Here is a 14940-nt window from a genome sequence, read left to right as displayed (position 1 = left end):
GGGGGCGTCTCCGTTAAGTGCCAAAATAAACCCCAACCCCGGGGGGCGAGACCCCCCCATGTGTGCCCAGCCCTGCCCGCTGCCGGGCTCGCCCGTCTGCCCCTAGAAATAAACCTTCCGCCGCTTCCCCAGGCGTTTCTGTCCCTCCCCTGCCTGCGCCCAGGCCCGTGCGTGGCAATGGCGCTTTTTGAGGGACTTCGAAAACACAAGTAAAAATTGCGTTTTGGCAGGTGGATGTCGAAAGCGGGCTGGTCAAATAATTTCAAAATTGGGCGATGCGTGCAGAATTTGACTTTTGGGGACGTTGGCTTTTAGGCATTAAATATGAGGGGCTGCACGCATAGAAGGGGGGGAGGAGTAAGTAGAAAACAGATCTGAACCTTTTTTACGTTATCCCTTAATAAAGGGAATTAAATAGAAATGGTTCTACCCTGGCAGAGAGTTTGTTTGTTTGTTTGTTTGTTTAAAATATAATCTAGAAGCATGAGAAGTTCTCAAATGTTAGGATGAGCTGTTAAAACCATAAACATAAATTCTCAAAAGCATGGTCCCGAAGCCAAGTATTTGTTCTGGGCCAGGAAATATGTGTTTAAGATCTTTAAGCGTGTGTGTTACAGGGCCATAGCTGGTGCGACCAGTGGACTTAAACTGCGTCGTTGCAAATCGGTGCAGAGCCCTGGTACTCACAAAGAACGCGGTGGGCAGAGGTACAGAACTGAAATATTAAGGCTAAGTGAAGTACTCTCGTACGTCAGCGTGGTCTGAAAGCAGGGTACGTGGCTGTGCTCAGGTGGACGTCGGTATTAATCTAAAAATAATCACTGAAACAAACACAGACTTGTGCATCTGGAGGCTCTCCCCCCACAAGGTAGCAAAACCTGCCAACCTTGATACGTTAAAATGCTAGATTCAGGACAAAATTCAGTATGCCGTGAGCTTTCCTGTTACCTCAGAAATAATAATATTGAGAAAACTGGATCGGGAAGATGCACTCTCTCGCCGCTTTTCCCTTACTCTGTGGCAGAGCCCACTTGTCCAGTCCTTACCTCCTGCATGACTGTAAGGATGCTATGGGGAAGCAAGTCACAGGCTACCGTCCAAGTAAGCAGCATCTTCTTCTCTCCCCTTGCCTACAGAGCCAGTCTTCTCATTGCAGAGGTGCTCAGGCTGGTCAGGCTGAATTTGGTTTTGGTAAATGCATGCTGGCTGTTCCCAGTCACCTTCTTGCTCTTACTGAGTCCCAGAGTTTCAGGTGAAGCTGATTGGGCATAAGTTCTCCAGATCCTCCTTGCCTCCGGCCCTTGGGGACCTCCCGCAAACACCATGATCATTCAGAGATGACAGAAGGTGGCCTCACAGTGACATTGGCCAGCTCTTGGTGTGCTTGGTAGCTTCCCCTTTGATCCCATGAGCTTACGTACGTCCAGTTTATCTAAGCGGTCTGTAACTTTATCCTCCCCTTCTGTGAGCAGCACCTTTCTCCCCCAAGCTTTGCTACTACCCATAGGGATCTGGGAGCCCCAGGACCACACCTTGCCAGTAGCGACGGCGCTGACATAGTCTTTTCTGCGTCCTGTGCCGCTAGGTACTCTGCCCCATTAAACAGCAATGCCACAATTTCTTCCTGTTGCTGATGTACCTACAGATGCTCTTATTGTCCTTCACATCCCTCACCAGTTTCAACTCTGGCCTGGCTTTAACCTTCACAATTTTATCCCTGCATGCTTAGATGATGCTCCTAAAGCCCCTCCTGGAATATATCTTAGTCAAGTCATTGCATGGAAGCTGTCTCTATCACTTGTATCAGGACATTTGGTCAGCTTCTTGAATCCTTATAGCAGGAGGGACCAGGACTGCTCAAAACATCCAAGATAGGGACACTGTGGGTTTATATGATGATGGTCTTTTTTACCCCTCTTTCTTTCCAAGGAGTAGCTGACACCTTGTTCAGAGTTGGGGGTTTTGGCCCCTGCAGAGCATCAAGCATTTTTTTCCATGGAACTATTGATGGCAATCCTGCGATCTTGTCCCTGGTTGGTAATGGGCAGCTCATGGCCCATCACTGCTCTGAGGTAATACTGCTTAGACGTGTCACACGCCTTCGTCTGAAGAAACGAATGCAATTGTGAGGAAGAGGCAGATGATGGCAGATGGAGGAAATGTGCAGGATGGATCCAGCTGGTGTGGATGCTGGGGTTTATGTATCGCGCTGGCTGGATGCAGTGGTATGGGAAGGAGACTCCTCTGAATAGGACACAGGTATGAAAAGACTCGGCTTTCCTTCTGTTTTGAGGAGGTGTGGGACAAATCACATTGGCTGTGGACATGTGGAGAATGACACATTAAGGAATGTAACCAGAGCAAATTGTTCTATAGCAGTGGTACATGGATGACCCGGCTTTGTGATGGATTTCACTTTGATTCTGGGGGAAGTAGTAAAACACTTTTAGGCTTTATACCACGTGTTTGCAACTTTTTTCATGCTGAAGTAGCTTGACTTGCCATAGGTTAACTGTGGCTGCTAGCATGCCCAAGTTGTTTCTGTTTGTTTCTGTTGTTTCTGTACTTCCTTGCCTCATTTAAGTATGTTACGTATTCTGAAGTGCTCAGGTATTAGGGTACTGAAATGCTTTCGCTGCCTTGAGTGCTTTCAGCTACTTTAGGCTGGTATAGCCAGCTGCTGGAAAGCAACTGGATCTTCCCAGCTGAGGAGACTCTGAATTTGGAGAAATCTGATTGGAATTCCTGACGGAAAAGCCACCACTCCCTCCCTGCTTCCTCGCTAATCCCTGCTGCAGCTCTAGTGCCTGGGTGTGGACTGCAGCTGAGGAGAACAAGTGGTTAGACTGTATTTTGCAGCGATCCCCTCCATGGAGCAGGCTCCCTTGAGATGCATCGGTTACATGACTGAAGTAATGCTCGGTAAAAAAAGTCAAAATCAACAAATATGGCTAATAACCTGGTTGCTACCTAGAAGCCCTGCAGAAAATCTAATCTTAGCATCCAAACATTTGGAAACAAGTGTCTTTTTTTAACTGCTGAAGGGGAACAAATACAACTCGCCTCGTACACAAGTTGTATGGAATAGGCAGTGGTTTCCAGCGGGAGGAAAAGGACGTTAAAAATAGAATCCCAAGCCGCGTTCACCATTTACTTGTGATGCTGGACAAATGCCATCGTGAAGCAAGTCTGCTGCATGTTAATTTCAGTAGACGTTGATGTCTCTTTTCAGAGCTTCATAGAAAACAGTTTCCTATGGAGATGTCTTCGTAAATACATAGAGAACACTGCGTGTGTCCTGTTCTCCTTTCATGTGAAAGCCCCCGATACAAATGACCCAATAATACTTTCTTTTTTAGTGTTGATTTCTCATAATTATGTGAGTGAAAATTAGATCGCAAAGCTCTGTAAGTGTAACGCTGTAGATGACGGGCATCTTTTTGTGAACAGTCTACCTTAGTTAACCCTCTTTAGACAGGAGGAGTACACCGAAGTGTTGCGAGCCTTTGGGAGCCAAGCCAAACGCTTCGGCTTGCTGATAGTGGGAAGCCTTTATGCCTCCCATTGCAGATAAAAAGGTAAGGAAGGGGGAAAGATCACCAGCAATGTAATGAAATAATGAGGTTCTGAGTTAGCGCTTAGTCTGGGCAATGGGGAGATAAAAACATCCCTGTAGTGACTGGGTGATGATGATGGACTGTGGCGGTCTGTCCTCTCATCTGTTCCTCTCTCTTTTCTCTGGTAGAAATTTGGAGGTGGGGATAACGCTCTTGACTCCGATCTCCTCATTTTCGACGCAGACAGGGGGACTCGAGCGCTTAAGGCTATAGACGGGACTGCAAGCCGGTTGGCTTGGTGCAGTGCAATCCCTATCTTAAGCGGGTGGAGAAGCTGAGGCGGTGTGGTGGAAGCTGCGTGGCCAGGCCTCGGCAGGCAAGCGAGGTGCTTTGGGCTCGAGCCCTGGGTGTAGGAGGAGGCAGGTCACAACTGAAGCGGCCTCTGCCTCTAACCCTTTCTCCTCTCATTCCTGTCGCAATGGTGAGGAGGTGACTAGTTTGAAGTGGTGAGTAATGTGCCCCAAAATCTTAAAACCTGTCCAGCTCCTTCTGGCGACTCCACTCCTTTGCCACTTAGGGTAAACGTGACCTGCCTTGTATTGAGAGCTGTGGTAAAACCCTTGGCGGAGTCAGATATGAGTGAAGCAAGTGGAAATAGGGAAGCAGGCACTTCACTTTTCAAAGTCCTCTGGAGATGGCCCAGATATGATTCTCCCCACCTCCCGTACGGTTTTTTACAGGTGTGGTTTCTTGCCAGGGTTGATTTTTAATGTCTGAAACCAGTCTTAGCTTTTATTACTTGTTTATTGTGTAGGAATAGCAAGGAGAATGCTTAAACTCTACCAAATTACCAAATCTGCTGTGGAGGAGCACATGACAGAAACATTTGAAAAATACAGAAGCTTCGACAGCCCCTGCTCTTAAGCGGATGTGGGCGGAACTATGACCGGAAGAGAAGGAGAAGCCCCTCCGCATGGACAGGTGATCTGTCCCAATCACGGTAGCGATGGAGGCGTGTGTGTAGTGGCATTCTACCAACCAGTGTGACATGTGTGTATGTTATTGTTTTCTGCCTATATATGCTTTTGTTAGCTGCGCAATAAAAGAGAACGACCATACTCATATTGAGACTCCATCGTTACTCCGAGCTGGCTTCCCATCTCGACAATCTGCTCTTTTTATTCACAAGACAGAAACATTTGAAAAATACAGAAGCAAAATTCAAGCAGTACTCAGAAAAGTTTATTTAATTCCTCCACTAAACTCGACATCCACTTTTGTCAGGTTTGCCTCCAGTTAGCTTCAATTCCCACCAGAGAAGGAAAAAGTGATGAGTGATCAGTGAACATACTATCGAGAGCAGTTTTCAATATTTCATTCTAGGATCTGAGCTACTTCCCTCTGGTCCTTCATTTTAACCCAAAGGGTTGAACTTCTCCGTGGGCATTTCTGAAGGGCTGTGTGTGCTTCTGAGTCCCAAAAAGCATACTTGTTCTCCCCTTTCCCCATGTGAAGGGACGAACCGGTCTCTTGCTTAAGGTGTGATGTGGAGGCTCACATTATCTCGAAGCAGTTGCCATTTCTGGCCCGAAGACTGATCTTGATCGAGTGAGGCTGTTTCGGTTCCTCCCTGCAAGCTGAGGGAGATTTCCTGCTGCGTTTTGCTGAAAGCAGCTTGTTGTCAGGGGAGAGTCTTGTTTTCCTGAATGCTTTGCCCAGCACAGTGGCCTCTGGAAAGGAAAACGCAGCTCATGCACGCTCCTTCTCCAAGTCTGGTGTGACATCTTTCTGCCAGCCTTGCTCTTACCTCCTCCAGTCTTCTCGAAGAAGCAGAACGTAGACGTTTCTGTTCCTCCCTGTGGGGTGAGGGGTTTGTGCTTTGCTGCAGATCTCCATTGTATTTCCTTTGGTCACCTCTGCCATTTTTTTTTTTTTTTGGCCATTCTGCATTCTTTCCAATTCTGTGCCATGAGGATGCTAGCATTGCAGGGATTTTCACACACCCCCCTTTTTTTTTCCTGCCTTTTTGCCCTCTGCTGTGCTGTATCACGCGCTTTTCTACATTCACAGCCTGGCCCTGGTTCCTGACGTGGTATCTGGTTTCAGAAAGAAGTCTCGAGCAGTTGCTGTAGTTGTGAAAGATGCTTAGGAGCGATGCTTTTGTTTACTCAGAGATTTCATGGGGACATCTTGGTATGTTCTGCAGCATGCAGCGCAGCTGGAACTGCCTTACATCACATAGCCCTGCAGGTTTGGGTTAACTGTTCTCTCGGTTGTACGAGAGGAGCCTGACTGACAGCTGTTTTTCTGACCACATGCCTACATTATTTTTCCAAGATATATATAGAAGTCTGACTTGCTGAGCAGAGCAAAATGACTTCGTGCAATTAATGTGACATGCTTAATAATGCTTGGAAGGGTGCAGGCATCTGCATTTATCAACCTGCCATGGCTAAAAAAAAAATAAATCTGACAAGCAACCCCAGCACAAACAGCACCTGTTTTTCTAAAACAAGGGGCCTCACAATGCCCAATTGGTAATATTGCTTTTGAGATGAGACATTCTATTTTTCCAAGAGAAACTTGTGTCATGCCAGAAACTCACTTTACCCTTGGGTTATACTACAGGGTGACAAATTCAATTTACATTTTTTTTATTTGGCATTTTAATGTCATAATTACTTTCCTATTTAAACAGCTTGTTCCTTGAATACAGAGTATGCTTTGGTTATTAAACACTGCAGCGGCACCTTGGTGAAATCAGGTCCAAACAGCTATCCATATTTTTTCCAGCCAATAAATGATTTTTAAAAGGTCATCATGACATAATCGAAAATTTGAAGGCTCAAGTAATTAGCATGCAATAATGCAGCTTTCAACAACCAGTATTTTTATACAGCTGCATTAGTAGTACTGTTGTCTGGGGAAGTTTTAATTTGAAAAGGAGGGCACTCCCAAGAGGTGTCTACTTGAAGATGAAACCTAATTTAGCTTGAGAAGGAAAAGCATCAGCCACAGCTCCCATCTCTCTTGGCTCAGGTGCTAGAAGATGTTAGAAGAGAAACCCAGCTCCCCTCCTTTCCTCAGCAATAGCAATGTTGCTGTAGCTCTTGCTGCTGCAAAGACAGCTATACCAGGTTCAACCTCCCATAGCTAGTGGGATCTACCCTGCAAGTCTGTCCTTACCCAAAAGGTAGAATATACGAGTCACAGCATTTTTTCATCAATATATATAAACACCAGATGCTTGGCCGGCTGCCCCTTGCAAGAAAACACAGAAGTAAGAGGGGGTAGGGGAGAAGAAGGAGAGTTTAAGCTGCCTTATGTGCCTTGTCTCAGTGAATTGCCTGGTTTTGGTATTAGGTGGAGATTTAATTCCTGTGTTTTGGGTTTTGCTCCCTGCCTTACTTCCATGGAGTGTCAGAGGTTTGTAGCTGGGGAGAAGGGGCTGAAAATCTTAATTTCTTACCAAGGCATTCATGAATTGTGTTTGAACCCAGAGGTTAAAAGTACCATAGCCATTGTCTGTCTCCTCAGACAACCGCTATCCTCGGTGTTGAGCTCACCACAGAAGCGTAAGATTGGGAGACACCATACAGAAATCTGCTGGAGGATGTCATTTTATGCTTGGGGTCCTGCTAGAGCATGTTGCAGGCTGCATCTGACCCATGCGTCCCCATTGCCTTTCTGTGGAAACTACAGTATAATCTCCATCTCAGCCCCATGCAAGATTGGCATGTGGCTATGCCACACCTCTCAACCCCACAGCTGAAATGTACTCTGGGCTGGTAATACTGATATAGCAGAAGAGATCAGCCAGGTCATTATGTACCCAGGAAATGCATTCAATAAGTGTTTTGTCTAGAAAAGCATTGGACATCTGTCCCATACACGTCAATCCACCACTGCCCAAACATAGACTTATGGTCTACTTTGCATTTGTGATTTTGCTTTCACAGTTTGCTTTCTTAATTTGTAATATTAGAAAGTAATATGTTCTGTTTGGCATGCTGAAGAAATACAGGTATTTTGACTGAGAAAGTTAAATCCTACATGACAGAGGAAAATCCAGTTGAAATACGTGGGAGTTTTGCCTGAATACGTACTGAAAAGTTTGGCCCCTGGGATGGAAATAGACCTTGGAGTTTTACCAAGGTGCTTTAGAGCTCCTTGTTCCCATTGCTTTTCTCTTTCAAATATGATGACTGGAGCTGTCTGGATGCAGAACTCATTTGAACTAAAAATAAGTATCTTTTAAAACAGGATCTTAATTTTCTGGTCTCTCAGGAAGTCTGCTCAGGTATTATGGAACAGCGTATTGCTTTTGGGGCTGATTTTCTAGGCTGGTGTTTAATCTGTGTGACCTGTGAAATACTGATTTCACTTTACTTATATGGAAAAGGCCAAGCTTGTGAGCAAATTATTGTGTTGCCAAAGACTGGACAAGCCCCTTTGAACTAGTTTCTTTACTAACCTACAGTATCGCAGGTGCTTAAAAATAAAAACCAGCTGCTTCACACTGTTTAGAGACATTGAAGAAGAAATACAGTGCCCTTCATGCACATGAGAATCAGATTCAAACAGATATAATAAATGTTAATTGTGACTTCTTGTCAGGTTTTCCTTTGTAAGCCTACAAGTTCCCTGACAGCCTTGCAGTTATGGAGAGAAATACTAAACAAAAAATAAATAAATCACAGATCAGATGTGGTTCTGTGCCCAGGGATTATTCTGTAACCCTGAAAGGCTGAGCTGACACTGCTTTTGCAAGAGGAAGCAGTGGGTAAGGGCCTCTACGCTTTTTCACACGTGACATCTGATTTAAGGAGTACCTCACCTGGTATCCTCACCATTCTAGAGAGGGTGTTGAAAATTAATACCATTGCATGTTTCTAAATTGATCAAAATTTATGTCATTACAGACATAAAGGCGTTGTAAAGCTGGATGAGCACTCATAAGGCATAATTTCAAGGACAAGACCTGTACAGAATGCAGAGTCCGTAACAGCAAACATCACGGTGTAGTCTGCCATTTTTCGGTTGCTTGTTCTTACTGTATGAGCAAGACTGGATGCTTGTCTGTTATTCAGGACTTCTTATCTGTAATGACCATAAAGGAGGTGAAAAGGTACGGTAAATTTTAAATTGGTGTGCTGTTGGAGCCAAAGTTATAAGAATTGCATCTTTGAGACTCAATCACCAGTGCAAACTTCCATGTTGGAATGGGAACTTTTCCTTCAAGGCACAAATTACCCTCTCCAGTTTGGAGTGAACAGCTGGAAATTGCTGAAGGGTCTGTCTCTCAAAGTGAGGGGAAATGTGGTAAGATACATTGTGTAGGATGGGGGTTTATCTTTCATTAAAGTATACATGCTGATGTTTCTAAGACTGGCTCCGGAAGGAGCATCCTACCATTTTCATCTTACAGCTTTGGTTAATTCCATGGTTACAGACACCTTTCATTATGCTCTCCACTATTAAATTAAACAAATGAGCTCTTAAATGTAGCAAGTACTCTTTGCTGGGTAAAAAACTGGCTGGATGGCTGAGCCCAGAGAGTTGTGGTGAACGGAGTTAAATCCATTTGGTGGCCGGTCACAAGGGGATTGAGTGCACCCTCAGCAAGTTTGCAGATGACACCAAAGTGGGCAGGAGTGTTGATCTGCTCGAGGGTAGGGAGGATCTACAGAGAGATCTGGACAGGCTGGATCGATGGGTTGAGGCCAATTACATGAGGTTCAACAAGGCGAAGTGCTGGGTCCTGCACTTGGGTCACAACAACCCCATGCAGTGCGACAGGCTTGGGGAAGAGTGTCTGGAAAGCTGCCCAGCAGAAAAGCACCTGGGGGTGTTCATTGACAGCCAACTGAATATGAGCCAGCAGTGTGCCCAGGTGGCCAAGAGGGCCAAGAGCATCCTGGCTTGTATCAGGAATAGTGTGGCCAGCAGGAGTAGGGAAGTGATCGTGCCCCTGTACTCGGTGACGGTGAGGCCACATCTTGAATGCTGTGTTCAGTTTTGGGCCCCTTACTAAGAGAAGGACATTGAGGCGCTGGAGTATGTCCAGAGAAGGGTAATGAAGCTGGTGAAGGGTCTGGAGCACAAGTCTTATGAGGAGCGGCTGAGGGAACCGGGGTTGTTTAGCCTGGAGAAGAGGAGGCTGAGGGGAGTCCTCATTGCTCTTTGCAACTGGCTGAAAGGAGGGTGTAGTGAGGTGAGTGTTGGTCTCTTCTCCGAAGTAACAAGCAATAGGACGAGAGGAAATGGCCTCAAGTTGCATCAGGGGAGGTTTAGATTGGGTATCAGGAAAAATTTCTTTACTGAAAGAATGGTCAAACATTGGAACAGGCTGTCCAGAGAGGTGGTGGAGTCCCCATTCCTGGAGGTGTTAAAAAATCGTGTAGATGTGGCACTTTGAGACACAGTTTAGTAGGAATGGTGGTGTTGGGTTGATGGTTGGACTTGATGATCTTGGAGGTCTTTTCCAACCTTAATGATTCTATGATTCTAAGTAGCCTCTGTCTCCCACCCCCCCACTTTTTTTTTTCTTTCTCCATAAAAACACTCCTACTGAACCTGAAAGCAAGATTTACACAAGAAAATTTTTGCCCTGAGAATGAATGCTGTGGTTTGATTTATCTGCCAAGACTCCAGGCTTCTCAAAAGCTTAGTTATAAGCATATAGGATCCTCAGCTAAGAGTTATTTAGCATAGTAAGTGCTTGTAATCATTTATGAACTGGAATTAGAGTTGTAGGGTGATTTCTAATGCTATAATGCTTGTAATGCTGGAAGGTAGTACTTTCATACAGTGTGATATAAATGCATCATACATTTAATTACTAATTAGGACATAACTAGCCAAAACACTAGCTATTGTGCCTAAATATTCTTTTTTTTTTTTTTTCCGGAATAAAGTGATGCCAAATCTGTAAAATCATGAACTGAAAGTAGTTGAAAATAATATCAAAATTAGTGTCAAAACACTCAGGACTAGATATGAGCTCTGAAGTTTAACACCAAGCAAAGTTCTGATCCTTGGTCTTACTGTGGCAATATGCAAATATTTGGGTAAGGAATTAATTAGGAACAACAGCTCTATACTTCATGTTGAACTTTCCTTTAGAAGAAGAAAGCACTTCTCATGCTGTCTCACCACAGACACAGAGGACCTGCAACCTTTATCTTCCTTCCACTGACACACGTGTTTATGGTGATGGGGAACTGGAGAGGCCACCTCACAGGATGACACCCATTGATGACTCCTTTCTGCTCATATTTCAGTTTCCACTCTTAAATTTAAAAAAAAACCCAAAAAACTTAGCATGAGAGAAGCCCACTTTCCATGCTGTTTAAGCTACAGACTATATGCAAGTCATATGGATGATGGAATATTTGAACTGCAGTCTTTTACTTTACATTTACATTAAACAACATCCTAGGCCAAGTCTTCCCTGACCTACTCGAGCAAGGAATTCTCTTTTGTACAGAGATCACAATTTGTCTCATTTTCAAGTGTCTGTTGCTAGCAGTGGTTGGGCTACATATAAGGTATTTTGTTTTCCTTAGCTTTTCTGTTTGTATTTATCTTTGTGCGTGTGCACGTTGATGCATGAAAAGACAAGGCAGACATATAATAAAGGCTAGCATTTGAAAAGGTTGGTTTGGAGTATTAAAGCCTATCTGTATTGGGATATCATACACCTATGACAAAGACAATTTTTATTACCCCGATAAGGAATTGATAGGAAAACAACAGTGGCTTATTTTTAATTGAAAAAAAAAGGTGGCATGGTTTGAATGACTCCACATATTGTTAACATCAAATGGGGATAAATGGAATGAATTGCTAATCGTTTATATAGAGGCATTGTAAATCTAAATGAGCATTCATAAGGAATGACCTTACTGATAAGAACCCTATCACTGCGTAGTCTGCTGTTCTACAGTTTCTTTTTTTTTGCCTATGAGGAAGACGTTTGAAAAGATGTGTGATATTGTCAGCTTTGTGGCTGTGAAAGTGTTTTCAGTCAAGGCAGCATAGACAAAAGGGCTGCAGGGAAAGCATCAGGAAGGGACGTCTTTGCTCCACGGGTGCTGGCAGAAGCTGATTATTGAAACAGAGTCGCTGCCTGGAAGTTTGTGCCAGCTTCTGGCAGCTGGGAAGAGTGATGATTACTGTGGGGTTGTCTGTGAAAAACTAAATTTTATCTGTAGATAAAGCAATTATGAAGGTACCATATGCACTGCTAAAACAATACAAATTTATTACCCACTTGGGAAAGTAATGTGAGAGGCTTTGGACACAGGCTTTGTTTTTCACAGGGAAGGTCATACAAGGCAGGTTTTGCAGGTGCAGACCTTTGTACTGTTCTTTGTGAGAGAAGAGGGATTGTAATGTGGGGAAACCTTGCTGTAGACCCAAATTCTCTTTCAACTGTCTCGTGATTTGAGCTCTGAAACCTGATTTTTCATGTATGAATTCATGAATACAATTTAGAAAGTTCTTGTGTCTTCAGCAGAGTTCCTTACAATGATGTGATAACGTAATTTCTCCCTTCTCAGTGGAAGACTTCTCAGGTGTCCATCTCAGCTGGAATTTCAGCTTCCACTTATATTGTAGGAATATGGTTCAAATCAATATGCTGATTAATCTTATGACTTTGTTCTTTTATTTGATGCATCTGTATACCACCTCCACATACACTTAACACAGATATAAACTGAGCAGCCAAGTTAACTAGCACAACATGTAAGTACGAACTAAAGGTCTAAAATACCCTTTGAGCTGTCTGGTCTTCTCAATAACACTCTGGAAATGGTCTGGTTAAACAACTAATTACCCTCAAAGCATCCTCTGAAGTTGATTAAACTTGATCTTTGCCAGGAAAAGGGACTTTGAATGGTTTATCCTCTAAGACATGAGGCATCTCTCTGGGCAGCCATGAGGATGTCTCTGAGCTTTGGTACCTGCACCGGGACAGCACATTAGAGAGAGAGCCAGCGTGTATCACTCCTCCCCCACTGCCTACTCTGGCTTCCACTGGAAGAAAACCTGCAATAATCTCAAGGAAGAACCCATGGTGGCCTCCATCAGTCCCCTCATCTGGATATTGAGGGACTGAGACTTTGGGACACAGTGCAGAAGGCATTGCATTTGCCCCATAGTTCGTGTGTTGCACCAGAGTCATCCGGCTGGTGAATTACTAGGCTGAAAATGTGGAGAAGTGTTTCTTTCAGGTACAGAGGACAACAGTCATAAGCAATCTGGCAAATCAAAGCAAGGTGCTGGATTTGTACCGGAGAACTGAATTTGGAAGCCAACAGAGTTTATGCAACATGGGAGTAGCGTGGCCCCAGGGGACAAACCTGGATGTGCAGCTACCTTCCACCCCCTTTATTTCTCAGCTGCCTGAGATCTGAGTTTAACAGCACATGGGGAATTGTAGCAAAGTCCGCACCTCTAAGAGAAGCTTCTACCTCCTTAGCCAACTAGATAGGCAGAAACAGCCCTGGCTGCTGCTGCTAGCCATCACATCCCGAAACCATGTGGGATTCAAGCAGGAGATTTTACACTCACAGGTCAAATTCTTGAGGGGATGTAAAATGGCCCCCTCACGTCTTCTGGGCTGGAGGACGGATGAGTCGTCCTTGCTGCAGAGAGTTGTGCACCGGGCACGGCTGGGATTTTTCAGTGCGTTCAGCTCTGACTTAATAGCTTACTTATTGGTGTCAAGCGCAACAGGAGCAGGCCAGAGCTAACCATTTATTGCAGCTATTGAAGTAAATGGTGCAAGTAACACCTCGTACGGGAAACTCTCAGGAAGTCCGAGGGTGTTGGGGTGGGTGGATGAGCCGTGGGGAGGGGACATCGCAGAGAAAGAGCTCCCTTCTCCCTTCTCAGCTCTCCTGGCTTTTGTTCTCCATTTAAAACAGGTTTTGCCCGGATAAACCAAGTGGCTTTTCCTAACTCTGTCACTTAAGTCTATGGTGCCCAAACTGAATGGCCTTTAATGGTAGTCTTTAAATCTTTTAATGTAGTGATTAAACATGACAGGGATTAAGTCCCTGTCCAATAGCAGCTCACCTGGGTGCGTTGCTGGTTAGATGCAAAGCAGAAAGCCAAATGCTCTTAAGCACCCAAGCATACGGCTGTTTCACAACCTAGCAAGCCCCATCATGTCTTGTGATTGGGAAGCATTTCTTTTTTATTGAAGATAGAGTGGAACAAAAAGCTGATAAAAAGAAAGTCTTCCAGAGCAAAAAAAAGTAGGTTGTGGACAAAGGTAAGAATAGAAATCGAAGGGTTCTGCCCTAAGTATTTCTAAATATATATATGGTATGGTTTAGATATATTTATGAGGTACCTAGTCTAATGGAAAGCAGAACTTAAAAATTCATAATTTCCTCAAGTATCCAGGCGAGAGACTAAATTACGCATACAAGGCAAATCAAATAGAGTTTGACACAAAACCCATTAACTAATAAAAACATTCTTCTTGTTGCCAAGTCGCCTAAAAATCTCCCAGGAAATGTCAGAAAGAAGGTGCCTGTGTGAGCCGTGGAGCCTTTAGTTATATCAGCACACAGCATATTTATTCTTGCAGCATTTTTGCCTCAGTATGTTTTTTTCCTCCTCATTGTTTGATGTGGGTCCTAAGGTTAACGCAGAGTTCACGCATGATTTAAACCCTGTTCTGGAGACAACGTCCTTTGTTTCCTCATTGGCCTTGTCCTATGATGCTAATTACTATAGCAACTGAGGGCTTCTCATTACTTTATTTTCATAACATCTCAGAGATGAATAGGTAACATTACTGCACTTTACAGATTAACAACAGAAAGTTGGAGGTAAAAAATGAAATAAGTTTATGAATTTATGGAGGGAAAATGCCATTTCAAGAAAATTAAATTGTCCAGGAATTGCTTTTACCTGGAAACCCCTCCGGGAGGTGTGACTGTGTCACTCTGGAAGTGTGATGCTTTTGGTTTTTCCTCCAGAAAAAGAAAATGACAATGTTTCCTTTCCACCTGCTTGAATTTAGGAGGAACGCATTTGGGTTTTTTGCACTGGCTCCAGATATTTCACTTGAAAGCTCTTCTCTTAAAAAGAAGTAAAGTCGGTCAGTGGAGCAGAGCCCTTGGCAAGTTGTGTCTACTAATGCATATTCTCTGTACAGGGACTACATGATGCGGGGTGCTGTGGCAGGTGGAACCAAGATTGGGAGCCTGGGTTTCTAAGAAGCAACGAAGACACATGGATTTGTCGTATTGTTGATACCTGCAGTCATGCCAAGAGCCAGGACAAAGATGCAGGACCAGTGCCAGGTACACAGTGAAGGAGGCAGCAGAGAGCAGCTGCCAGCTGCCCTGTGCAGGGTGGC

This window comes from Egretta garzetta, unplaced genomic scaffold (assembly GCF_000687185.1).
Source record: "Egretta garzetta isolate BGI_Z169 unplaced genomic scaffold, ASM68718v1 scaffold504, whole genome shotgun sequence".
Classification (NCBI taxonomy): domain Eukaryota; kingdom Metazoa; phylum Chordata; class Aves; order Pelecaniformes; family Ardeidae; genus Egretta; species Egretta garzetta.
Note: the sequence above shows the minus strand (reverse complement) of the source record.